Source organism: Lepus europaeus, unplaced genomic scaffold, assembly GCF_033115175.1.
Source record: "Lepus europaeus isolate LE1 unplaced genomic scaffold, mLepTim1.pri SCAFFOLD_34, whole genome shotgun sequence".
Taxonomy (NCBI): Eukaryota; Metazoa; Chordata; class Mammalia; order Lagomorpha; family Leporidae; genus Lepus; species Lepus europaeus.
Genome location: NW_026909213.1, coordinates 3,095,720 through 3,123,578, shown reverse-complemented (window position 1 = coordinate 3,123,578; position 27,859 = coordinate 3,095,720). Strand labels below are relative to the sequence as shown.

Genomic DNA, 27,859 nt, shown 5'->3' with positions numbered 1-27,859 from the left:
TGCCATACCAGAGTGTCTAGGTTCTAGTACTGACTCTCCACAAGCAGCAGCAGACATTATGGTATAATTGGTTGGGAAACATGAGTTGAGTTTCTTGCTCTGCTTTTAGCCTGGCACAGTTCCAGGTGCTGTGGGCATTTGAGCAGTGAACCAATAATTAAAGATTGGTCTCTCTCTCTCTCTCTCTCTCTCTCTCTCTCTCTCATTATCTTTCAAATAAAATAAATTATTTTAAAGTCAAGGTAAAATGGTACTATATGATTTGCTCCTCTGAGTTGCCAGTTTGCATCTGAGAAAATGGCAAGAATGCCTTTATGCCTGTTGGTTTTCCAGGGCTGCCATCACAAAGCACCATACTCTGGATGGCTGCTTACAAGACACATGCATTGTCTCCCAGATCTGGAGTCTGCAGGTCTGAGATCATGCTCAGCCAGGCTGGCTGTTTCTGAGAACTGTGAAGGGCAATATGCTCCAGGCCTCTCTCCTAGTGCCAGGTGGGTTACTGGCAATCTATGGTGTCCTTGGTTTATAGACACATCCCCCTGATCTCTGCCTTCACTTACACATTGCATTCTGACTGCCTATGTCTGCCTACAAGTCCATTTCATAAGGATGTCATCCATATCAGATTGTGACTCACCCTGCTCTAGTATAACCTCACCCTAACTGATAACAAATGACCTTCCTACAAAATAGTAGAGTACTAGAGGTCATAATTTCAACACAGAACTTCAGGGTTAGGGGGCACAATTCAGCCTTGGCAGTGACTTTCTCCTGGCTGATTTATCATCCTTGTTTCACACAAATTTGAAAAAAGGAGATCGAGAAAGAGGAGCATCTCCTTATGTTGCTAGACATGACACAGAATCTACCATGTCTACAAGTGCCCTAAGCAGACTCGAAAGCTTCTAAAGATTCCAAATAGGCATTAAGTCTAATTACCATGACTGTTACCTTTAAAAAGCAGGGACAGGCATTTATTCTAGTGGTTAAAATGCCTATTAAGACAGCTGCATCCTATATCAGAATGCCTTAATTCCATTCCCAGCTTGATCTCCTCACTACAGCTTTCTTCATATGCAAATCCTGGGACACAGCAGTTGATGGCACAAATACTTGGTCATGGCCACCTACATTGGAGAAACAGATGGAATTCCTGGCTCCTAGCTTTGGATCAGCCCATTCTTGGCTATTCCACCTATTTTGAAAATGAACCAGGGCATAGGAGAGCTCTGTCTTTTGTCTCCTTTATCTCTTTCTCTCTCTCCCTTCCTGCCTTCTCCTCTCCCTCTCTCTCTCCTTCTCAGGTAAATAAACAAAAAACAACTTTAAAAATTAAAGAAGGCAAACCATGTTAGGGCTAAGTAGACAAAGAAATTGTCACCGAGAGTTGAAGGTACTTCCCCAATTCCAGGTGAAGAAGATTAAACACTCTTGTCCGTAAGGACTTGCTCTGCTGTACACAGCTCATACATGTGAATAGTATACTCATACATACATAAAAGACAGACACTTTTTCCTTAAAAGCATACACAAAAGGTTACACTTATACCTTTAATTTTAAAAACTGAGAAATTCCAATGAATTCTTCTAATATAATGGGTTGTTGTGTATCAATTATGGGGTACCTGCATCTATTTTTGAGCCCACTTTCTAAATAACCATTCTCTCATTAAACAAGCATGCTTCCCCACCTCTCTTCCTTTATCTTGACATTTTCCCTTAGCATGAATGCCTTCCCCAAGTCTCCTGTCCTCATCCAAGTTCCTGCCACATATCCTATCCCAGAAGAACCTGCACAGTCCAGTGCACCTCTTCAGGGCAACAGTGGTCTTCATCACATAAGCATCGCAGGGTGCCAGCAAATCTTTACCTTAGAATATCTGTGATTTCCCAATGTTTGTTAAGGTTGGGTTTTCACGTTCACTTTTTTTGTTTATTTGAAAGGCAGAGTTACAGAGAGGCAGCGGCATAGAGAGAGAGAGAAGTCTTCCAATTGCTGGTTCACTCCCCAAATGATCGCATCAGCAGGAGCTGGGCCAATTCAAAGCCAGGAGCCAGGAGCTTCTTCCAGGTCTCCCACACAGGTGTAGGGCCCTAAGGACTTGGGCCATCTTCTACTAGTTTCCCAGGTGCATTAGCAGGCAGCTGGATTGGAAGTAGAGCACCTGGGACTCAAAATGGTGCCCATATGGGATGCTGGAACTGCAGGCAGCAGTTTTACCTGCTACAAAACAATGCTGGCCCCTCATGTTCACTTTTTATCCTTTGAGCTTTTTGAGATTTATTGTGGGTTTTGTAACAGTTCCAAAATACTTGTTATTTATGTAATCCAGTGAAAAATTCCTTTTAAATTATGTTTTAAAATTTAAAATTTTGCTAAGGTTTTAGACAACAATCTGTGTGGGTGCAAACTGATGAAATCTTTACTTAATATATACTAAATCGATCTTCTGTATATAAATATAATTAAACATGAATTTTGATGAGAATGGAATGGGAGAGGGAGCGGGAGATGGGAGGGATGTGGGTGGGAGGGAAGTTATGGGGGGGAAGCCATTGTAATCCATAAACTATACTTTGGGAATTTATATTTACTAAATAAAGTTTAAAAAAAAAAGCTTAAACACACAGTGCTCCCATAATCACCATTTATATGTTGATAGGTATTTTCCAACTTGTCTTTTATTTCTGTTGCTTTATATTGTTGTAATCACCTACACTTTTATTGCCTCCTAGATGACACTCAGCACAGAAATTTGATTATTTTTTCATATCATCATCATATTTAAGAGCTGCATGATCAGGGCCACTCTACCTTCTTATTTAGTTTGTGTAAAACACAAAATGCCCCAGAAATGCAGAGTAGGGTTTTTGAAAAGTTGCTTTCATCATGCTCATCAAAGCACACATCCTGCCTGGTGTGAACTAAACCTTCACAGTGGGAGTGGCAGTTTTTTGTTGAATGAAGATGCTGTCCACATGTTGAGATATTTGCTTTTGAGTTGTCCAGGTGCAGGTGATGCCTTACTGAAATTCCTCTACTGAGAGATGGGGCTTTTCTCAGGTGAACAAAATGCTTTCCACTAGCAATAGACTTTTGTATGGATATACCTCAAATAGGCACCCATATGTGTTTATCAGTTCTTTCTTAGGAAGAGAGATCAGCATTTCCAATGCAATGCTTTCTGGATTCTAAGTTATCTTGTAAACAGTCTTCATAGGTCTTTCTGGAGTAAAGAATTTTAAAAAAGAAAGTACCAAGGAACTATAAGATTGGATAATGCATTGTGGAATATGAAGACTAACAGCAATGAATTCTGAATTATAAAAATCAAAAGATATTATTGTTCTCTAGGAGGACTGAATAGCTATGGTTTCCTTACTCACTTTCCAGGGCCATTTGAGGAAAAGGGGTGCAAGGTACTTGTATTCAGTAATCCCCTCTAACTCTGTTCTTGGTATTCCAGAAGGAGTGAGTATAAGAAAAGGTTTTGGCCGGCGCCATGGCTCAATAGGCTAATCCTCTGCCTGTGGTGCCAGCACATGGGGCTCTAGTCCCAGTTGGGGTGCTGGATTCTGTCCCGGTTGCTCCTCTTCCAGCCCAGCACTCTGCTGTGGCCCGGAAGTGCAGTGGAGGATGGTCCAAGTCCTTGGGCCCTGCACCCGCATGGGAGACCAGGAGAAACACCTGACTCCTGGCTTCGGATCAGCGTGGTGTGCCGGCCGCAGCGGCCATTGGAGGATGAACCAATGGAAAAGGAGACCTTTCTCTCTGTCTCTGTCTCTCTCTCACTGTTCAGTCTGCCTGTCAAAAAATTAGAAAAAAGAAAGGGTTTTAAGGAAATGAGATTGAATAAGAACCTGAAATTTCTTGGTTGCAAAACTTGGAAATTTCATCCATAAGTGAGTTATATCTCCTTTTTCATCTCATATTTAAATAAAACTTGAGAGAAAAATACAGCTAGGTTTATCCTAGTGAAAGTAGTGGATAAAATCTCTCCTACCCCCAAGGGAAGTCCCCAAGCAGAATGGGAGTAATTCATCCAACTTTTGCTCCCTGGTTTACAGCAACCAACAAATGGTTGCTAATAAAATTCAGAATTCTCAGTTAATTTAGGATTTCAAACAAATAACAATGTTTTGGCACAATTAATTCCCAAATATTGCAATGAAGAACACAATAAAAGGTATTCATCATTTATCTGAAACTAAAATTTATTTTTTAATTGCTAAATCATGTGAGAATGAAAGAAATAATTTCCTTATAGTTAAATAAGGGTGCACAAAACAAACAGATAAAAACCTGTCATTGAGGGGTGCTGTTGCTGTGGCATAGCAGCTAAAGCTCCCATCTGAAAGGCTGACATCCAATATGGGCACCAGTTCACATCCTGGTCACTCTGATTCTGGTCCAGTTCCCAGCTAATGGTCTGGGAAAAGCACTGGAGAATTACTCAAGTGTTCAGGGACTTGCTACTCATGTGGAAGACCCAGAAGACAATCCTGGCTCATGACTTCTACCTGGCGCAGCACCAGCCATTACAGTCATCTGTGGTGCAAACTAGTGGATGAAGGTCTCTCTCCCCTCTGCCTCTGTGTGCGTATGCATGTATGTGTGTGTGCTGTGTCTCCCTCTCTGTGTGTAACTCTGCCTTCCAAATAAATGAATAAATATTCATAAAAAGATATCTGTCTTTGTAGTGCTCAGGATCTGGAGTTACTTCTATTATCCTTCAGCCATAATATTGCAATTCTTACCTGAGAATTAACCTATTTTTGCAGGGTGTCCAGATAAGAAAAAAAAAACACATCTTTTCTCTTATTTTTTGTTAGGTGACCCTTAAATTTCCTGTGTCCTGTGTCTGGATCTGTGTCTGCCTTGAGTGATGTAAAGGTAATGGGCTCCTGTGCTAAGAAAATTCACCAGCAATAACCACTCTGCAAAAGTACAGATGATAAAAGCAAAATCCAGAGGGAAAATGATTCTCTTAGCTTAGAGGCCTGTAAACTGCTCCTTATTTGCTCCAGAAAATGTTTTCTGAAACAAATGTGGCTTATTCACCTTGTAGTTCACACACTTTCTTCAGGCTGAAGGGGGACAACTTTTATTAATATCTGCTGTGTGCCAAATTGTTTTGACATTTTTTGATAGTCTACCTACATAACCTCTGCCTGGGGCCTAATTGGACACCCTGTCTGAGTTAGGTACCTGAGTATCCAACATAACCTGTGCCTACTCCCATCTTTGGGGCCTTATGTGTGCACATGAGTATGAACTCCTTCTGTGTACTAGACACATAGCCATGCAAACACATGCTTCTGTGAACATCTTTGTGTAACAGGTGCATATCTATGTGTACATGTTAAGGTGTGGGAATGTTTGTATGCCAGACACACATTCATGCAGGCCCATGTGCAGGTATAGGTTTGTGCATTCACATGTGTCTGTGTGTGAGGTCCTTACAGGTATCTGGCACACATCCAGGAAAATGCACATGTGCTTGTTGGGATGCCTTTGTGTAAATGCACACATATGTCTGTGTATGTTCAGGTGTGAGCACTTTTATGTACTAGGCACACATCTGTTTACCAATCACTTTTACTCACAGCAAAATCCCAACATCATTCTCAATGTGATGCCACTACTATGCACATTTTCTAGATAAGAAAAAAACAGAGTGTTAGCCTAAGTTCCCTCAATTGTAGAGGGAGGAAGATGATCCCTAACTGTCCAACCACTTAAGCCTTAACTGTTGAGCCCCAGTGTAGACTACCTCATTGTAGACTACCCCACACAATCACATAACTAATTAAATCCAACAACACTTCAGAAAGATCATTCACCTAGACCAAGTGGGAATGATCCATGCTATGCAATGATGGTTGAACATTTGCAAATGATATATGTGATAACATCACATTCACAAACTGATGAACAAAAAACATAATATTATCTCAATAGATACAGAGAAAGCATTTGATAAAATACAATACCATTTCATGATAAAAACTTTTATAAAACTGGATATAGAAGGAACATTCCTCAACACAATCAAGGCGATTTATGACAACTCATATTCAACATCTTATTGAATGCAGAAAAGTTGTAAGCATTCTCACTAAGTCCAAAACCAGACAAGCATCACCATTCCTGTTTAATATAGTCCTGTATGTGTTAGCCAAGGACATTAGACAAGAAAAAGAAGTCAAAGGGACACAAATTGGAAAAGAGGAAATAAAGTATCCCTATTTGCAGATGACATGATTGTACATAACAGAGATCCAAAAGACTGCACTGAGAGACTATTGAAACTCATAAAAAGAGTTTCATAAAGTGGCAGGATATAAAACTAACACACAAAAAGAAAGCCTTTGTATACACAAACAATGCATTGGCTGAGAAGGAGTTTTTAAGATCAATTCCATTCACAATAGGTATAAGGAATTAAATACATTGGAATAAGTTTACCCAAGGATGTCAAAGATCTCTACAATGAAAATTACAAAACACTAAACAATGAAATAGAAGACATAAGTTGAAAAATGTTCAATTTTCATGGATTGGAAGAATTAATATCATCAAAATGTTCATTCTACCAAAAGCAATTTACAGATTTGATGCAATCCCAATCAAAATACAAATGAAATTCTTCTCAGATCTAGAGAAAATGATGATGAAATTCATATGGAAACACAAGAGACCCCAAGTAGCTAAATCAATATTATATAAAAAATCAAAGCTGGAAGCATCACAATATCAGATTTCAAGACATATTACAGTGCAACTATAAGCAGAACAACCTGGTACTGGCACAAAAACAGACATATAGAGCAATGGAACAGAATAGAAACTCCAGGAATCAATCCACACTTTAACAACCAATTTATCCTTGACAAAGGAGCTAAAATCAGTCCCTGGAGCAGGGACAGTGTCTTCAAAAAATGGTGCTGGGAGAACTGGGTTTCTGCATGCAGAGATATGAAACAAGACCTCCACCTTATACCTTACACAATAATCCACTCAAAATGTATCAAAAACCTAAATCTATGATCCAATACCATCCAATTACTAAAGAACATTGGGGAAACTCTATAATGCATTGGCAAAGCCATTTTGAAAAAAAAACATGGAAGCACAGAGAATCAAATACAAAATTGGCAAATGGGACTACATTCAGCTGAGAAGTTTCTGCACTGCAAAAAAAAAAAAAAACCCTCACCAAAGTGAAGAGACAATTGATATGATGGGAGAAAATGTTCTCAAACTATGCAGATGATAAATGGTTAATAAACAAAATCTATAAAGAGCTACAGAAATTTAACAACAACAAAACAAACATTCCAGTTAAGAAATGGGTGAAGGACTTGAACTGGCATTTTTCAAGAGGTAATTCAAATGGCCATCAGATACTGAAAAAAAGGCTCAAAGGAAGTGCACTGTGGCAAACAGGTGAAGCCACTGCCTACAGTGCTGGCATCCCCTGTAGTGCCAGTTTGAGTCCTGGCTGCTCCACTTCCAATCTAGCTCTCTGCTATTGCCTGGGAAAGTCATAGAAGATGACCCAAATGTTTGGGCCCTTACACCTGTGTGGGAAGAAGCTCCTGGCTCCTGGCTTCAGATTGGCCTAGCTCTGACTGTTGCAGCCATTTGGGGAGTGAACCAATGGATGGAATCTCACTCTCTCTCTCTCTCTTCCTCTCTCTCTCTTTTTCTCTTCCTCTCTGTAACTCTGCCTTTCAAATAAACTGATACATCTTTAAAAAAAAAAGAAAAGAAAAAAGGCTCAGGGTCATTAGCAATTAGTAAAATGCAAATAAGACCACAATGCAATTTCATTTCACTCCAGTTCAAATGGCTGTCATACAGAAATCTAAAAACAACAAATGCTGATGAGGATGCAGGATAAAAAATGTACCCTAACCCAGTGTTCATTGGAAGGTAAAGTGGTCCAGCCACTGTGGAAGACAGCATGTATATACTTCAGAAATCTGAATATAAATCTATCATATGATGAGGCCATCCCTCTCCTGGGAATTTACCCAAAACAAAATAAATCAGCATATGGAAGTGTTATCTTACCTACATGTTAATTGCAGCTCAATTCATAATAGCTAAGACATGGAATCAACCCAGATGTACAGCAGCTGTTGATTGGATAAAGAAATTATGGTATAGAGTACCACTCAGAAGTTTAAAAAAATGAAATCCTGTCTTTAGCAACAAAACAAATGCAACTGGAAGTCATTATACTTCATAAAATAAGCCAGTGCTAAAAAGACAGATATAATGTGTTTTCTCTGACCTGTGGTAACTAATATAGTATCTATAATGTAATCCACTGGAGTGAAATGGTTATGTTGAGATTTGATGATTGTTTATAGCCCTGTCTCTTCTGTTGAGGAACATTTTTTTATTTTACACCAATTGTTGAACTCCTTATTTAATGTAGGATTAACCTTATGAGTATAAAGTAAACTGAAAATGGATCCTGTAAAAATTATGAGTTGGAATAGCAGAGGTAGGAAGGAAAAGGGTTGGAGTATTGGTGTGACAGAGGATAATGTGGGGTGTATCACTAAATTTCTAAACCTGTATAGGATATGCATGAAACTTTGGTAACTTAAATAAGATTTTTTTAAAAAAATACAAAAATATGTAGGTTTTGCTGGTGAAGGTTCTTATGGAGCAGCTGAAGCAACCATGGACTCCACCAAGGTCAGCAAGAGGCTGATTACAGGCTCTGCATAGCAGAAGCTTTCAGAGACCTGCTGACCACAAAGTTCCCTAGAAGCAAGCAGAAATAGATGTTGATGGCTGGGGAAGGTGGAAATAGTTCTGCTTCCCAGGAAAATGCCTCTAAGACTTCCAAACTGAAATCAAAGAGGGATGGTGATAGTTGAAATGGCAAAGAAAAAGGAAAAGGTTCACCTAACTCACAAGGATCCATGGACAAGCCATTAGGGAATTGGGGATGGTGAAGAGAGATATCTTCCATCTGCTGGTTCATTCCCCAAATGACTACAATGTTCCAGGGATGGGCCAGGCCAAAGCAATTATCCAAGAGTTCCTTCAGGCACACTAGTAGGGAGCTGGATTGTGAGTGGAGAAGTCACAGCTCAAACTCCCATATGGGATCCCAGTACTGCAGATGGTGGCTTAACCAACTGTGCCACAGCACTGGCCTCATGGAACTACATTTTTAACTCCCTTTCCTCATAGCAAATGCCGGCAAGCCCCAGGGTCTCCATTTTGGGCTAGCTAGTGAGCCTACAGCAAGACTGTTCCAATGATTAAGTGGGCCCAGATCCCTTAAACTAACCATACTTTTCCTAACAATGATGCTTTGAATAGATGTGTACAGTGTATGTGCACTTTTCAAAGTCAACATCCAAACCTAGAAATCATATGTAAGTATGCCGTTCTCTAACATAGAATCACTCAGTAAGTTTTATGAGATGTTTCTAATATATTGTGAGTCAAGTCATGATCTCAATTTCTGTAATGTTACCTGACTGATTCAAGATACCATTACTCTCTGTTGCAGAACTTCTACTGTCTCCTTTCTGTGTCTTAGCATTTACTGTTTCTATCCTACTGTCCAGTCTCAAGAACAAGTGATCTCTTCAAAACATATGTGACAAATAAAAACACCAAGTAGAACACCTTCCAATAACTTTTCATTTTTTAAAAATTTTCATGTACTTACTTGAAAAATATATTATATTTTTTATTTTAAAAAATTAAAATATAAGCATCATATATATATTATGAACAATGAGGATTTCAAAATTTTTGTGGAGAATGAAACTAAAAGGTAAGTTTATTTTGGTGCTAGAAAACTGGAAATTTATGTATAGAATAACTTTTCCAAAATTAATGGAATGTATATTTTTGAAAAACGATACATTCATTTCAAGATTTTGCACAGAACATAATATATTTGCAGGAACCATAGCCATTTCGCAGACATGTAAATGGTAGCTGATATGTTGTGATTGCCTGCTCTTACAAGATGTGAAGAATTTGTCTCTAATGTTTGAAGCATTAATTTACCAACCACAACAGGTGTGTTTTAGGCACAAGAATGGAAATACATGTAGACTGTGATGGCTACAGTCACATAGGAATGGTGACACTGGGAAGTGGCCAGGCTCTGCATGTATAGGAATTGGAAATTTATGAGGGAATAAATAGGCTTCAGATAAATAAACACTTAGAGTAAACTTATAGCTTCTATGAATATGTTAGAATAAAACACTAAAAATCAATCATTATAGCTTCCTGATCAAGAATTAAAAAGAAAAAGGAAACCTGAAAGTATATAGAAGAAAGGTATTCAAAATGATAATAGCAGATATAAATGAGATGCTTTTCAAATACCACAAACCAGGACATATTTTTTAAATGTTAACAAAATTAACATACAAGTAAAAGTAATTATAAATACAAATGGAAAAGTAACACTAATATCAAGTTTAAAGAATTAAAATAATTCTTCTAGATAATATATCCTTGTCAGAATGCTAGGAGATATTTGTGATAGTCTTAGGTGTATTTGACGAGAAGTCAAAATTCATTATATATTGAAAACCAAATTCCCAACAACACAAATATAACATAAAATAGGAAAACTCCTACTTAAAACAAACAAGTTGAATCACAACTTGAAAAATAGCAAACAACCAATAAAAAATTTATAGAAGAAAAATTTCAAATCTAGAATTATAAAATATTCCAAATATTTAAGAAAGAAAGAAACACATCTATGTTTTCCACACATATTCATAGTGGAAATAAGCAGATTATTTTAAAATTTCTTTTGGAAAGCCAGCATAACATTGATGAGGATGCAAGTTGACCAGAACTTGAAATACAAATTAAGTATCCCTTTCATAAACAATTAAATATATTCTTAGTAAATATTAGGTTAATAAAGGAAATCACATATGAAAACATAATTAATAACAAGTGAGATGTAATAAAAATTTCAAGAGCTGTTAATTTTGGTAAACAAGCCATGTAAATTTTCCAGATAGTTGATAAATTCAAGAAAATTGCATGATTATTTAAATATTGAAAATAATTTTAATAATTCAACATCTAGTTAAAAAAACCTTCTAGCAGTATAGTAAAAGCAATGGTTTCCTTATTCTGATCGAGATTGTTTAAAAGGATCCTATAACAAACAACACAATTAATACAAGATCATTGAAACCTTTTTTCCTGTAAGTAAAGCTAGAACAGGCTTCCTCCACTATCTCCAACTTCTTATCAGAAAAGTAGTGGAGGAAAAAAAGGAAAAAAAAAATAACAAAGTAAAGATCAATTTCTAAGCAATATATGGTCAATATATTGGGGATATTTATATAGATTGTCCATAAAATCTAAAAACAAATACAATTGCTGTATGAATTTATCAGATTGCTGGAAAGATTAATATATAAAACCCAATAGATCACCAACTACCAGCAAGAAACAAATAGAAAATATGAAAGATCAACAGGCAGAGTAGAAAACAAATATTGACAGAAAAAAAGAATTAAATGTGATATCTTTACGCATTTTTAAATCAATATTTAAAAAGCAACACAAACGACCAAAAAGAAAAATGAAGAAAAATATGAGGGAAAAGAGAGGCCCATAAGCCAAAAGACAAAATTCTAGCTCACCTGAAGCAGGTTACCGCAAGCTCCAGAAACAATCCGCCAGGGAGGACAGCAGGACACAGGACGACACAGCAGTGGCAGCAGGGAGGTGAGAGGCCCTCCCACAGCAGGGAGGTGAGAGGCCCTCCTGCACAGGGAGCAGGGCCCAGGAGGGGCAGTTTCCCACCTGCCCCAGGCCTCCACTCCTGCTGTTTCCATCCACACAACCTGAGTTTAGGGCGTCCCAGCTATGGAGGATGCTGATTGGCTGCGTCGTTTGTGACGTGTCGTTTGTGACGCTCATGCAAACTGTCCAATCAGGGACGGCGACATCCAGGAGTCTTGACGCCATAGTCGTCTGTCCTACAGTTCTGCCAGTGTGCCAGGTCCTAGGAGATGGCGCCGCTGCCGCGAGGCTCCCAAACCAATCAGAATCCGCCGCTTTCCACCTTCACTGACGGTGGGGGGCTGGAGGGCAGCGACGCTGGACACCTAGGAAGCTGACCACCACGACACGGTGAGTGTGTGTGCCCGGGTGTCTGGGGGGAAGAGGAGCCACTGGAGCTGCTGAAGGGCCAGGAAGACGCGGGCCTCCCAGAGGTCATCTCTGGGATCTGTGGGCACCATACTGCCGCAGATTCAGCACTTTTCTTGGTCCCCGCTGACCCTGGGTTGGGGAAGACTGGCGCCGGATACCCCCGACACCCTGGGCCTTCCCTGCTCACAGAGACTTCTCATCCCTGGAGCCATCCCTGGGCAGCTGTGTAGCGGCAGCCCCGCATCTCCCCAGGTGTGCAGTGGGGCCTGAGCTGTCACTAGGGAGGCTGTGGGTTCTGTGTGTGGGGTTCATGCGGGACTTGAGCTGTCCTAATGCGGCCCTCAATTCCTCCTTCCTTCCCTGTTAGGACTTGATTCCCCCCAGTTTTCTAAATACGTGTGCAGCAGGGTCTTGTCCAGGATGCTGACCTCTTTGCTTAGCTGTTTCTAGAGGGGTCTCTGTTTTCCGTTTCCAGTAACGTAGTAACACAGATTAGATAAGATAAAAAGAGAAGTGTTGTTTGACTCTGGGTTTTTATCCAGGTTTTAGAGAGGCAGGAGGGCCTGTAATTTGACACTTGGCTATTATCAGCACTTACAGGCTCCCTTGACAGGCTGTCGTCTGTATTAACACTTTCAAAATAGAAATTTTGGCTACTTAAATTTATGAGTGTTTTAAAAATTTTGCTCCAAGAAAGCCTTTACAATCCCGAAGATATGTCTAGCTTACTGTTATTTTGAATTTATATTTTCATATAGGAGCCTATTTCTTTTTGCTTGTTTAAATATTGCAAGATTGTTGGAGTATAATTGACAGAATGTGCGTATATTCAAGATATGAAACCTGATGTTTTATATGTGAGGGGATTTTCAAAAGTTATGAAAAATTCAAATTATCTTTTAATCCCATTTTTTCATAAACTTTTTGGAATCCTCTTGTACATATACAAGAATCATTATGAAATGATCAGGACAAGGTAACATATCCATAACCTTACATTGTTACATTTTTAAAGAATACATAAGATATTAGCAAGTTGTAAGTAATAGAGTATTCTTTTAAATACTGTGTTGAATATTTTGAATACTATGTTTAAGATCTTGAATTAATTTATCTCATAACTGCAAATGTTTTCCCATTTCCTTTCCTCTGATCCCCTGACAACCACCGTTCGTTCTTTTCTGTGATTGTGATTTTCTTAGATTTCATACAGTTGAGATTGTGTGGCAATTATCTTTTAAGGCCTTATTCCCAATAGCCTAATGAGCTATTCCTATTTTTGGATCCATGTTTTGACAAAATGGTAGAATTTCCTTTTTAAGGTTGCATATGATTCCTGTGTGTGTGTGTGTGTTTCTGAGTATGTCACATTTTCTTCATTCATCTGTTGACAATGTGGTTATTTTCACATTTTGTATTTGTAGATAATGAATGCAGTGATACCGGTATTTCTTGGAGATACTGATTTCCTTTGGAAACAAATGCAGTTGTAGGTTTTTCATATGTTCTATAATTAATTTGTTGGGAGTCCTATGCAGTGTTTTTGTATTGGATATACCAATCTTTATTCCCACCAATGATTTATATATTCCCCTTTTTCCACATCTGGTCTAATTTATCTTTTTATTTTTGCATAATAGTCATATGTGCAGTAATAACCATTGTGGTAATTAGCTTTGTAGTCTTGAATAACAGTGTTGAGACTCTTTTCAGTTACCTGTTAGCTACTTGTTTATGTTCAGTGGAAAAACTTATCAATACTTTGTGCATTTTTATTGCAATATGTGTTTTTGAGGTGTCTGTGTTCCTTCTATTGCTCCCTTAGTCAGACTGAGGTTTTCCATTATTCTATTCTTTGGGTTATCTTTTCAGTTTTACCTTTAGCATGCAGAATGCTTTTTTGTTACTTTTTTGTAGTCTTAACTTTTGTTTTTGTCACCTGTGCTTTTAGTGTCACATCTAAACAATCATTGTTGAGATTAATGTCAATGAATTTGCTCCCATTTTTAAGGAGTTTTAAATTCTCAGATCTTGTATGTAAGCCTACCCTTTAAGTTGAAATTCTTGCCTGGTGTAATAAAATAATATTATATTTCAATTTTTCGCATGTGGAAGTCCGATTTGCCTCCATTTCAAATGTCATCACAAAATAATGAGTAGCCACTTGGCAACTGTTGTATCACTTGCTGGACCAGCACCCCAGAAGATGTGCCTCTGATTGCACAGGAACTAGGCAAAAAGTGTCAGAGTCCAGTTTTTCCCTAATCTCACTCATCCCCCAAACCCATCTTGCTGTACTGCTGTTCCCTGTCTGTAGTAAAAGACTTCAGAAGTGAGCATCCAGGGAGAGAGACACATGAAGTCTAAAGGATCACTCAGGAGTCTACCACTGGTTCATTGTCTGTGTTGACAGTACCTATCTGCCCTCCAGCTACTACCTAACATCCACCTGTAACACTAAGTGGATTCCTTCCTTCTGAATGTTATACAAGAGGAAGATGCATCATGAGGCCTCACATTTGCAATTGAACTGGCCTTGTCAGGGTTATTGTAATATCATAGATCTACACCAATGGGAAATTTCAGTACCATGTTGTAGATTTTTCTCCATCCTCTGTGTATGGCCTTTCTTGTCTTCTCTCCTTCCGCTTTAAGAAGGCATGAATAATAATGGAAACATTGGGGACTGATTAGCCAATTAGCCCTGTGACTTATCTAAATTACTTAAGCTTTAAAGTTTCTAAGATTGGGCTGGTGCCGCGGCTCAATAGGCTAATCCTCCACCTGTGGCACCGGCACACCGGGTTCTAGTCCTGGTCAGGATGTCGGATTCTGTTCTGGTTGCCCCTCTTCCAGGCCAGCTCTCTGCTATGGCCCAGGAGTGCAGTGGAGGATGGCCCAAGTCCTTGGGCCCTGCACCTGCATGGGAGACCAGGAGAAGCACCTGGCTCCTGGCTTTGGATCAGCACGATGCGCTGCAGCACGCCAGCCACAGTGGCCACTGGAGGGTGAACCAACGGCAAATAAAGACCTTTCTCTCTCTCTCTCTCTCTCTCTCACTGTCCACTCTGTCAAAACAAACAAAAAAAAGTTTCTAATATTAGTTGTCACAACATGTAAAATGCCCATGATAAAATGATTTATTTAATAAGTTTGCTGTGATAATACTCTGATAAGTGGTGTGCTGTGGCTTGGGGTCCACATGCCTTCATCAGGATCACTAGACTGTCCTTATTTTGCCACCTGACAGAAATGTTAGCTCTTGGTGGTCTTCTTTTGAGTTCTCTCCTAGGTATCATCTCCATATCACCCATGATTCTGTTCTTCTGAGTGGATACTATGCCTAAAGAATGAAAAATCTTCTTTTTACTTGAAACTCAACTTTTTCTGAAGGGGCATTGCAACCTCAGAACTTTTTGTGAGTTTAAATTAAGCTTGTATTGTGGCTTAATCATACCTAAGCTTCTCATTTGCTGATATACTTTCCTCTCCAGCAAGTCTTTTCCAATATGTCTGTTGAAAATTCCTGTGTCAAAGTCTTTCTCGTCTAAAGAAAGAAGGTTAAGAGAATCTCAAACTCTTACTAGCTGCCAGATAAATTTTTGTTGTTATTTATTTACATATTTAATTAATTATTTAAATTCAAAGTTGAGAGAGAGAGAGGGCAACAGGGAGAAAGATTGATTTTCCATCTGTGAGTTATTCCTCAAATTTCTGTAATGGCCAAGACTGGATCAGGCAGAAGCCAGGAGCTTCTTTTTGGTCTCCCACATGAGTGCAGGAGCCCAATAACTTGGTTCATCTGCTGCTTTTCTAGAAGTATTAGAAGGGAGTCAGATCAGAAGTAGAGTAGCTAGGACTCAAATCAGTGTCCATATGGGATGCCTGCCCTGCAGATGGCAGATTAACCTGCTCTGCCACAGCACTGGCCACTCTTGTAACTCTTTAGAGAATAAAATAACTTATTATAAGAGATTTTCTAGGATATTCATCACACACTCACACTCACACTCACACACACACACAGGCACACACACAGAGAGAGAATAATTCATAGTTGTATCATGAGTAGAGGGAATAAAACTATCCCAAATTCTAAATAAGAAAAAATGGTTGTTTGACATTTAAACATTATTTTATTAAAGTGTGCTCTAATTAGGTTGCTCCAGTGAAAACTGAAGCTTGTTATTTAATGATTGATTCTCTTGAATATTGTGATTTTTGTCTCTATGTGTTTGATTGTTTATGTTAGACATTTCTTTCCTATAATAAAACCCAGTTTCTTATATACATGATGAATTGCTTTTTTTGACTCTCATTGTTACTTTCATAATGTATTAAATAAAATTTTGTCAGATGCTTACTATTTGTGTGAAAATAGTGTCTTTAACAGTCCTTCTGTATGACAAAGTGTGTTTCTAAATATTTATTTCTCAAGGGCAGCCTAAAGTTTCATGGGAGAAATTGGAAAAGGTAAGTCAATACACAAGTTAGCCAAAAGCTACTATACTCAGTCCAAACTTTGATTATCATTTTGATATATTTGATAGGGATCTCATAAAAAAATTCCATACACTAAGTGGCTTAAAATAAAAAAGAACGGCAGAGAGAGAAAAATTTAAGAAAAAAACCCACAGAATTTAATGTCTTAGAGTTATGGAGCCTTGACGTCTGAGATGGAGGTATCAGCAGGGTGAGTTTCTCTGAAGGCTGGGGTGGTGAACTGGATCTGCATCTTCCTGGCAGCCTTGGGCTTGCCTTCATTTTCATATGGCTTTCTCCCTATATGTGTGTCTGCATCCAGACTTTTACTTTTTACAAAGATGCCAGTCATTCTGGTTCATAATACTCTCCTGATGGCCTTGTTTTGTCATGATTACATCTGCAAAGTATTTATTTCAAATAAGGCCACATTCTGAGGTCCTGGTGTTGGGACTTCAAATTATGAAACTTTGGGAGAACACAATTTAAGCTGTAACAGTAAGATTATGTCCTCTCCACCTCTAAAGATGACTTTTTCCCACAAATAGCACTTTAAGGAACAGAATATTATTAACTTATGATACACTCTCAGATAAGAAATCTCATCTTTTTTAAAAATGGACTTCATTGTCAAACTTTTTAATTGTGAAATAATCAGCAACCTCAAATGTGTGTATTAGTGTGTTGTGTGTGTGTGTGTGTTTATCACAAAATCATTTAGTTATTCATTTTTGCAGCGCCATCTTAAGGAAATCTAATTGTGCATCATTTCAAGATAACTTTTTTTAGTATTTCTGAATTTTGTGGAGCTCTAAATTTGCCTCTGCCTTTTGAAAGCTGACATATTTTCTTTATTTCTGTTCATTGATATCATCTTCAATTTACATTTCCAGGAAAATTTCCTCTTTTAATGTAATTTTAATGGCCTTTTTTGGTAATGTTTCTTTTATCTTCTATAACATTAGTATAGTTTCTAAAATATATCCATTTTTCTTACAGTAATGAAAGTATTTTGAATTTTATTTTTAATACCTTGACACTTTTGCTTTTTTTGTCTTTGATTTATACCTATCATCTCTATTAACTATTTAAGTTTTCAATAACCCAGTTTTAACCATTATTTACATTGTAAAACTGATGCTTTCTGGTTTGACTTTTGTATCTTGAAGTTATCAATATTTGGTAACTTGAGGTGGCAATATTCAAGTACATAGTTTTACAGAAGCACCTTAGGGCATGTGATTGCCTATGTAATCATTCACCATTTCCAGGAAATATGTTTCTTACCTTTTATGGATGCATATGGGATTCTAAATATTCCTTTAATTTTGAAGGTTAAAGTAGTTGTAATTGTTCTTAATTTCCCCTTTTTAAAATTAGTTTCATTGGTCTATTTTTCACTCATGATACTTATGTCTATTTTTCAGTCTGTTTCTTCCACTGAGTTAGTCATTACTTCTCACTTAACCACAATATATTTTACGTCATAAATCTCCATTTTTTTATTTTTCATCTTGTCTTTGAGATTACCACCACATCCTACTCTAAGTTGCACTATTGTTAACCTGCTGCAAATTTGACTGAGTTTTTACTATGAGATCACAAACTCCATCAAATTTCCTTATCGTGTCCTGACAACTACCATGAACATGTATTACCGAGGCAACTTAGGCCTGCCTGATAATTCAGACTTTCCATATTAATACATTTTAACTTATCTGAATTTATCTGAGACTATATTTAGCATCAATGTATGAAAGTTTAAATAGAATACATCCAGACACTGGCTTCTTTAATATTATGATGCTAACTGGTTTGATCTTTGACTTACATTTCATAGAAACTTTTTCCTTCATTTTCCTTTATAAGGTAATTGTAGTTAAGTAGTTCTCAGCCAGTTCCTTACATCTACTTATTGTTCTGTTAATTCTGCAAAATTACCCAGTGTTTCATAACATCTACTTCCTTATTTAATATTTTGGTTTGAGTTTTTAACTGTCACCTCCATAAATTGTTAATATCGTTTTTAAGCAAATCTGAGTATGTGAATCTCAGGCCATCTTATTTCATTTTTCATTATGAAGATGTTGATTGACACAATTTTGTTTAAGTTCTAGGAACATTCATGTACAATTTTCATATGCATTTTAGGTAAATGTGGTCATTACCACCCTTTAGGGTGTCATATTTCTTGGCAATTGTAAATGTTTATAAAACTATGAGATTAATTTTGACATTTTTGAGATTGTCAATAGATTAGTTCTAAATATGGTTATCTTATTATTCTAGCAGATGTTTATTTACATTTCATGGAAAAATTAATGTTTTATTATAATTGTAATAATCTAATTGTTCTTTATATCTATGTGTAATTATTTTATCACAGGAAATAAGTTGTTCTCATAATAATCACAACATACTTTATTATGTAACACCTACACTTATAGTTTATTTTTGTATCTGAGTTTATAGCTAACACCAACATGTCTCTTTAATACTGCATTGTAGGCCAGTAATAACACTGTGAATGCATGGCCATCCTGATGATTATTTTAATTATAAGTTCATCAATTCCATCAAAATATTACAATTTTTCAGAGAAATCTAAGCTCATCTGTTCATTCCTTCCACATAATAAAATTTTATTTCTTTCTGAGTTTTTTGAGAATCTTCATTTATTTTTGATTTTTGAAAGTTTTAACAGAATAGTTCTAGATATACTCATCTTTTCTTCAATATCATTGTAGTAAGTCATAAGATCTTTGGTTTAGTTTTCCTCAATTATTTTTTTAATTTTGATTTTTTTTCTGGGTAGGTTTATTGGCCTATTTCACACTAACTTCTTTTATATATCCTTTTTAATTTTTTTTTATTTTCCACAGGCAGAGTGGACAGTGAGAGAGAGACAGAGAGAAAGGTCTTCCTTTACCGTTAGTTCACCCTCCAATGGCTGCTGTGGCCGGTGCACCACACTGATCTGAAGCCAGGAGCCAGGTGCTTATCCTGGTCTCCCATGTGGGTGCAGGGCCCAAGCACTTGGGCCATCCTCCACTGCACTCCTGGGCCACAGCAGAGAGCTGGCCTGGAAGAGGGGCAACCGGGACAGAATCCAGTGCACTGACCGGACTAGAACCCGCTTTGCAGGCACCGCAAGGCGGAGGATTACCCTATTGAGCCACAGCGCCAGCCCCTGTTATATATCCTTTTTTACAATTATGATTCTTCCAAATGATTAATTTCTCCCCAGTAATTATCAACTTTTTTTATTTCATAAAACATCCATGATTTCTTAACATATCATTGATTTACATTTCCTAGAAAAGTTTTTGTTTGTTTTCCCCTTTTAATATAATTATTATTGGATATTTTTCATCTCTTTCTCTGAAACTGGCTTATTACTCGACTGTTGGTTTTAATAAACCACTTATTTTTTTCACAGTAATCACAGGATGTATAGAATAGCATTTGCATTCACTTACCATTTGTTTTTGCCTTGGAAATTGTAACCACTTTTGTGTATCATAATATCTAGTTTAAGCTAATCCTGGTACTCAGAGGCTGCCAAGCATATATGTTGGCTTTTTCCTTATATATGTCATAACCTCCCTGAAATTATGTAACCCTATCTTTGCAACTTCTATGAATGCAATTGTTCAGATAAAACCTAGGCAAGGCCAGGTCAATCACCCTGTCCAGACAACACATTTTGCAGATATTGTTGATGATTTTTTGAGACTTTGTTTACCTTTTAATTTTGAAACTGTGTACATAGTCACAGATAATGGAAACTTAAGGTTTTTTATGCATTTTTATTGTTTTTTTCATTTATTAAACTTTTATTTAATGAATATAAATTTCCAAAGTACAGCTTATGGGTTACAATGGCTTCTCCCCTCCCATAACTTCCCTCCCACCCGCAACCCTCCCTTTTCCCGCTCCCTCTCCCCTTCCATTCACATCAAGATTCATTTTCAATTCTCTTTATATACAGAAGATCAGTTTAGTATATATTAGGTAAAGATTTCAACAGTTTGCCCCCATATAGAAACACAAAGTGAAAAAATACTGTTGGAGTACTGGTTATAGCATTAAATAAGAGTGTACAGCACATTAAAGACAGACATTCTACATAATATTTTTTTAATTAATTAATTTTCTATGCCATTTCCAATTTAACACCAGGTTTTTTTTTCATTTCCAATTATCTTTATATACAGAAGATTGATTCAGTATATAATTAGTAAAGATCTCATCAGTTTGTACCCACGCGGAAACACAAAGTGTAAAAATACTGTTTCAGTACTAGTTATAGCATCACTTCACATTGGACAACACATTAAGGACAGATCCCAATGGGATATAAGTACACAGTGACTCCTGTTGCTGACTTAACAATTTGACACTCCTGTTCATGGCATCAGTAATCTCCCTAGGCTCTAGTCATGAGTTGCCAGGGCTATGGAAGCCTTTAGAGTTCACTGACTTTGATCTTATTCCGATAGGGTCACAGTCAAAGTGGAAGTTCTCTCCTCCCTTCAGAGAAAGGTACCTCCTTCTTTGGTGGCCCCGTTCTTTCCACTGGGATCTCACTAACAGAGATCTTTCATTTAGGTCTTCTTCTTTTTTTTCCTTTTCCATGATATCTTGGCTTTCCATGCCTACTTGCTGACACATTGTTCTCTGGTGACTGTCGCCAGAGAGGGGACTCCGGACGTGCGTTGGGGACATGGGGACAAAGTGGGCTTCCAGTGGAAACTTAAGTTTTTAAAATATATGTTATTGATCTTGTTTTAGATTATTATTATTTTTATTTATATAAGGTGGGCAAATGTCTTTATTTAAGAAAATAGTGATACTTCCCAGCCTACCCCTCCCTGCTGCCCACATTCTCACCCTCCATTCTCCTTAATTTCTTATTCTTTATTTTAATTTTTACAATGTCATGTATTTTGTTTATATTATACTATTTACATTAATCCTCCTCTTCCTAAGTAAAGAATTCAACACATAGTAAGACAAAAAAAGAGTTCAACAACAGTAGAGACAAAGGCTATTAACAAGAATAAATTCTCAAAATATCAGTTATACTCATACACATTATTTTTTATACTCTCTTAGTATACACACAGAGGAATATTACTCAGACATAAAAAAAGAATGACATCTTGTCTTCTGCAACAAAATGGATGTGATATGAAACTCTTATACTTATTGAAATAATCCAGTACCAAAAAGACAAATAGCAAATATTTTCCTTTATCTGTCAGAACATCAAATATGAATAAAAATTATAAATAGAGTGTAAAAAGGACAGATTAAAGCAGAGAGAGTGGTGTATCCATCCACTTGTTTGCCCTCATAATTTCCATAACTACTGGTATTCAGACAGCCCAAAGCTAGTAAAAAGAACTTTACTCAGGTCTCTCATATGGATGGCAGAAAACTAAGTACTTAGTACCTCCAAGGTACATTAGCAGTAAGGTGGATCATTAGAGCTAAACAGAGGAGACTAAAGCAAGGCACTCCAATATGGAAAGAGGAAATCCCAGACGATGAATAAATCCACTGCACTACAGCAACTGCCATTTGGCATCTTTAACTTTGTAATAGGTGGCATGATCTTTGGTTCCTAAAACTCTAGAAAAATTTATTATTTTATATTCATTTGTGATGTAATTGTGATTGTTTCAGCCAATTTGCCTATATCTACATTTTTCATTATTTCTCCCTCCAATTATTAACTTTTTCTCTCAGTAATAACAATAGTTTTTCATAACTGCATGTCCTTTTAAATCCTTACTTTGTTGATATATCTTTAACTAGTACATATATGCAATATCTTAATCGAAGCCAACCCAGAGCCATGAAACTGTGGATTACTTGGCTAGTATTTTGATTGTCAAGTCAGCAACTGAAAATCTGGTAGGTTTCCTGGAAACTGCCATTTGCACAGCTTCATGGAGATGTTAGTCTACTGTGTTCATTCACTATATTCAGGTAACTCTGGATGTTTATGGAACTCTAAGTTTGCCTTTGATTTTAAAGCTTCTCTAGTATAACTCTAGACATTTGAATTTATTCTTTCTATGTTGTAAAATCTGGCATGGTCTTTGTTTTGTTTATGTTTCTGAGATGTTTTTGTATTTTCCAATATTAATGTAACTACTAACAGAAAGTTCCCTATACCTGCTTTTAATACCACCATTGTCCCTTTCAAAAAGCACTTCTTGGTTCTTGCAGTAATCACATTGCATCTGATTCAATAACATGTGCATCCCTTTTTATTATTGTTTTTTTTTTAGTCTATTCCTGTAACCTGTGTATATCACCAACATCTTAGAAAACAGTAGTGATACTGTGAATCTGTGGCAGTCTTGGTTTCCATTTTCATTGTGACATCATCAGCCCATTCAAATTTCTGATCTAAAGTAATTTTAGTCTTTAACACTCTTCTTTAGCCTGCCTTGATTTTTATGACTCCAAAGTTATCAAGAAATTTTCCAATATGCATCTCTAGATACAATTTATCATAGAATTATTCCAGTAGGTATAATGTCACTTTTTATATATTCATTGTTTTTACTTTTACATTCACTTCAATTTGAATTTAATGCTTTCAACAAATTCCATCATATCTACTTTTAAAGATAATTTATAGAATGTAAATTAACCTTTGGTTTTAGAAATTTTATAAAATGTAGTTTGAGATTTTAGAATGATTCCTTTATTTTTTAAAGTGGCTTGATCATTCCTTGATGCAAGGTATGGGAAACGTTCTTCAGTTTTCTTTCTTCAATGTAGTGAAATATTTTCCATCAAAAACTCATATATGTTATTGTTTATATCACATTTTCAAGATTATGCTCATAATAATAACATAAAATACCTAATTCATGAGCATTAACTTTTTTTTATTTTGGAAGATTTTGCCCATGAAAAAATTCTATGTGTACATAGCATTCATCAAGTACAGCCTTTCATTAAAAATGGGAACTGTATTGAGGTCTTGGGGCCATAGGACTTCATCAGCAGGTTGACCTGTGGGGGCAGAGCCATAAATGACCTTCATCCTGTGGCATAGGTTGAGTATGGCTGCATTTCTCCTTGGCACAATTGAGAGCATTGGGATGTGGATGAGTGTAACACTTGGACAAGCTGGCATAGGGAGAGCTCAGTGATGCCACCTTGCAGGAGGGAATCTTTCTGGATGTTGTAGTCTGACAATGTGGAAATCCTCAAGCTATTTGCCTGCAATTGTGAGGTGCATTGGTCAGGTGAGATGTCCTCTTTGTCTTGGATTTTGGCTTTGACATTCTCAGTGGTGTCACTGGGCTCACTCTCGGGGGTGGGGGGTTGTCTTGCCTGACATGGTCTTCAGAAATATTTGCACCCCTGCATCTGTGGAATTACTTGACTGCTTCATTGATGAGAAAAGACCATTCAGTATTTGAAAACTGTTTCCTTCCCAGGGTCATACAATTGACATCCATACCAGTAATACACCTGTTATCTTTCTTATTGATCCACTGTGAATAGGTACCTTTTTCTTCTCCAGTGCTTTTCAGATTTTAAATTTATTTCTGAGCTTATGCAATTTAATTGATCTGCCTTGGCAGTGTTTTGTTTGTTTTTCCATCCTGTTCTTGGAGTACAATGAGCAGTCTGGAACTATGGATTTATAATTTTTTGCAAATTTTAAAAATTTGTATATAATTTCTCAAAACATCTACCTGACCATTTCAGAGATCCTATTTAAACATATAATTGGGATGATGCTCTCTCCATCCTTTTTAGCCTTCTCTTCAAATTTTGTTTTGATGATTTATATTGCTGTGTTTTCATGTTCACTCACCTTTTCTTCTGAAATGTCTAATCTGTACAATTTCCACTGGAGAAATTACTCATTTCAAACATTACAGCTTTTCCCTCTAGAAGTTTGTCTTGGTTCTTTCTGCATAATTGCTTTGTGTATACTTCTATATAAAATTGTGATACATGTATAAAAATATTGTAAACCCATCATTAGTATTGCTGCCTGCATTTTTATACATAAAAATATTTGTCTCTTTTGCTGATATTCTCTACCCTTAGCAAATTTTCTGAGTGATATTAATGTCTTCGCCATTCATGAGCACTTTGTGTCTAACTGGATTTGTTGCTAAAATATTAGATAACTCTCAGTCCAAATGGGTGAGTCAGCTCACTGGAAAGATGATTCAGCTGGGCAGACTTCTTCCTGCAGTGGCTCCGGCTACATATTTAGGCCCTTTGTCTGACCACAAGGTTTTAAATAAATGTGTAGTTCATAACCTAATAATTTCATGGCTCTACAAACATGTCTCAATGTAGCATTATGTATCTATATTCAACTGTGTATGAGTTAATAATGATGTCTTCAACACTGATCCTTCAACCCATGTATTTTCCTGGGGGTTCCCTTGCTTAGTTATAGAATCCCACTCCAATAGTGACAATTCTCATTACATTTAGTTATTCCACCTTGGAACATATTGTTAACTATCTCAAAATTCTGAAGCTGCTCCTGTGTTGGTAAATTCTTCCTTACCTAAAGTACAGTGCTGTTGTTTGAGAATGAGAGACTCCAATCCATTTATGTGGGTTTTTTTTTGCAATGATGTATTTATTTGAAAATGAGAGAGAGAGAGAGAGAGAGAGGGAGAGAGAGAGCAAGAGAAACAGAGAGATAGACACACAGAGAGATTTCTTTCATCTGCTAGTTCACTGCCCAGATTATTTCAATGGCCAGGACTGGGCCATGCTGACTCCAGGAGTGAGGAAATTCATCCCAGTCTCCCACATAGATGGAATGTAATAAACACTTATTTCAAATTCCACTGCTTTTCCCAGTCCATCAACAGGGAGGTAGATCAGAAGTGAATCAACTGGAACAAGAAACTGCCAAGATGGGATGCTAGTATTACAGGTGGTTGTTTACCTTCTATGCCACAACATGGGCCACTCTGCTCACTTTCCTAATCACCCAAGTTAGCTCCACTAATGTCTCCTTAAGTGAGGTTTTAGAATTTAGAACATAGTTTAGATCCCTCCATCACATTCTGCATACAGTTTCTGAATTGCCTAATGTTCTACATTATTTTTCTTTAATTTATAGACTTCAAAGTCCTATATATTTGGAAAAGCACATGTGGCAATGTATCCACATCATATTATCCTATAGTATAAAATCAATTCTCTAACAATCCACTGTGATTAACCTATATACATCGTTCTCCCATAACTCATAGAAACTATATTTTCTTATATCTTTCCCATCTTTTTAGTTTCAGCTTTTCAACTGGAGGTATACATTAATAGTTCCATCAGAATTTATGTGACATGATAGCCATTCCCTTTATTCTTGAGCAGACTTATGTTGTATGGGTATCACAGAGATTGTTTTATATGCACCTATGGAAGCATATTGATGACTTCCTATTCTTGGTAGAAATAAAGTGGTAATGAGAGGTTGCATGCCAGTTTTCAAACATCTGAGTAAATCCCTAGCTACATAATTCCTTGATCCTCATTAAAGACTCTAAAATCTATCTAGGAAACTGCTAACCTGCAGGTAGGCATTTGGCACATTGGTGGAGACATTACTTTGGATCCTCTCATACTCATCCAAGTTCTGGTGTTAAAGCCCTGGCTCCACTTTTGATTCATCTTTCATTTTAGTCCACTGGTAGGCAGCAGGTAATGGTTCATGGAGTTGGGTCCTTGCCACCAATATGAGAGTTCTTGATTGAGTTTCCTGCCCCTGATTTTGGTCTAGCCCAGCCTTAGATGTTTGGGCATTGGATTTGAACTAGCAGTCAGAGAATCTCACCATCTCTCTTTGTGGCAGTGTCTCCTTGCATTTCAAATGAATATTCTAAATAAAAGACAACTTAAAGTAGTAGAAATTGTCTAACTGAAGTCTTCAGTTGCTTCGCTGTATTGCATTTCCACCAGCAGTGAATATGAGTCTTATTTCTTGCCAACTGTTTGTCAATGATTAAATTTTTCATATATGTAATCTGTATGCAGTGACATCAGTGTGTTTTTCTTTTACAATTTTCTGATAAGCTATGATGGTTAGTATTTTTCCAGGTGTTTATAATCATTTATAGATGTAATATAGTATGCCTTATTGGATATTTATTCCTTTTCAATTGGGATGCTTTTTATAGTTTTGTTTTAATGATTATATTTTAGTTAACTGTCTTTTATCTCAATAATGACATATCTTTTTTTAGTTGTAACATATCTTCACATCAACAGTGTCATTGAAAAGCATAAAATATGTAACTTTCACACTTCTTTTTTGTTTAAATATTGTACTATTAGTATTACACTGTAATTTAATTATCACACCCAAGCTCATCTATTTCTTTCTATGTAGATGTTTTACTGTTTTGTATTTTTTTATTTAAGGATATGATTAACTTTGAATTACATTGTGTAAAGTCTGTAGCTATGATCATTTTTGTGTGTACTGCTATTCAAATATTTAAGGTAGATATTTTTATATTCTTCAGATTTGTTTTGGAAATCACTGAAGTCACTTAAACTGAGTTGTTTCATTTCAAGAGTTAGTTTTATTCTGCCTTAGGTGGTTCCAGGTCACCATAACATTATGAATTTTTTTAACCTTTATAAGGCAATTATTTCTTAAATTAAATTAAAATTAAATTAAAAAATTTTCTATGCCACAAATTGAAGGATTCTACCCTGGTTGGAGAGAACAGGCTCTATGTCCATATGCAAACTCTGGTATGTTACCTGTTCCCTGTGATTCCTTGGATGGTTTTGTCCCAGTCATCAGCTTGTTTCCTTCTGCGCCTGTTCTGATCAGTACTCAGCTGAAATGTTCCAGGATAACCCTGCTGATCTGAAGCCTGAAGCACTCTCTCTCTCTCTCTCTCTCTCTCTATATATATATATATATATATATATACTCTTTCATTTGTGGGGGTGACTATTTTAAGCCTACTGTTTTATTTCCTTATTTAAAATTTTCTTGTACATTTTGGATAATACATGTATTCTTTTATCACATATATATTTAGTGAATATTGTCTCCAAGTTTTAGACATCCTTCCTTTTTCCTCTACATTTTTCATTTTAAATGAAGTCCAGTTAACAATCATTTATTTCAGATCATGCCTTCAGTGGTGTATCAAAAGCTCA

General features: G+C 36.7%; 1 pseudogene; it reads left to right on the top strand.

The window, feature by feature from the left end:
• The first annotated feature begins 12,045 nt into the window (after window positions 1–12,045).
• Window positions 12,046–27,859, top strand: part of LOC133754947 (inducible T-cell costimulator-like) — a 50,883-nt pseudogene continuing 35,069 nt past the window's right edge.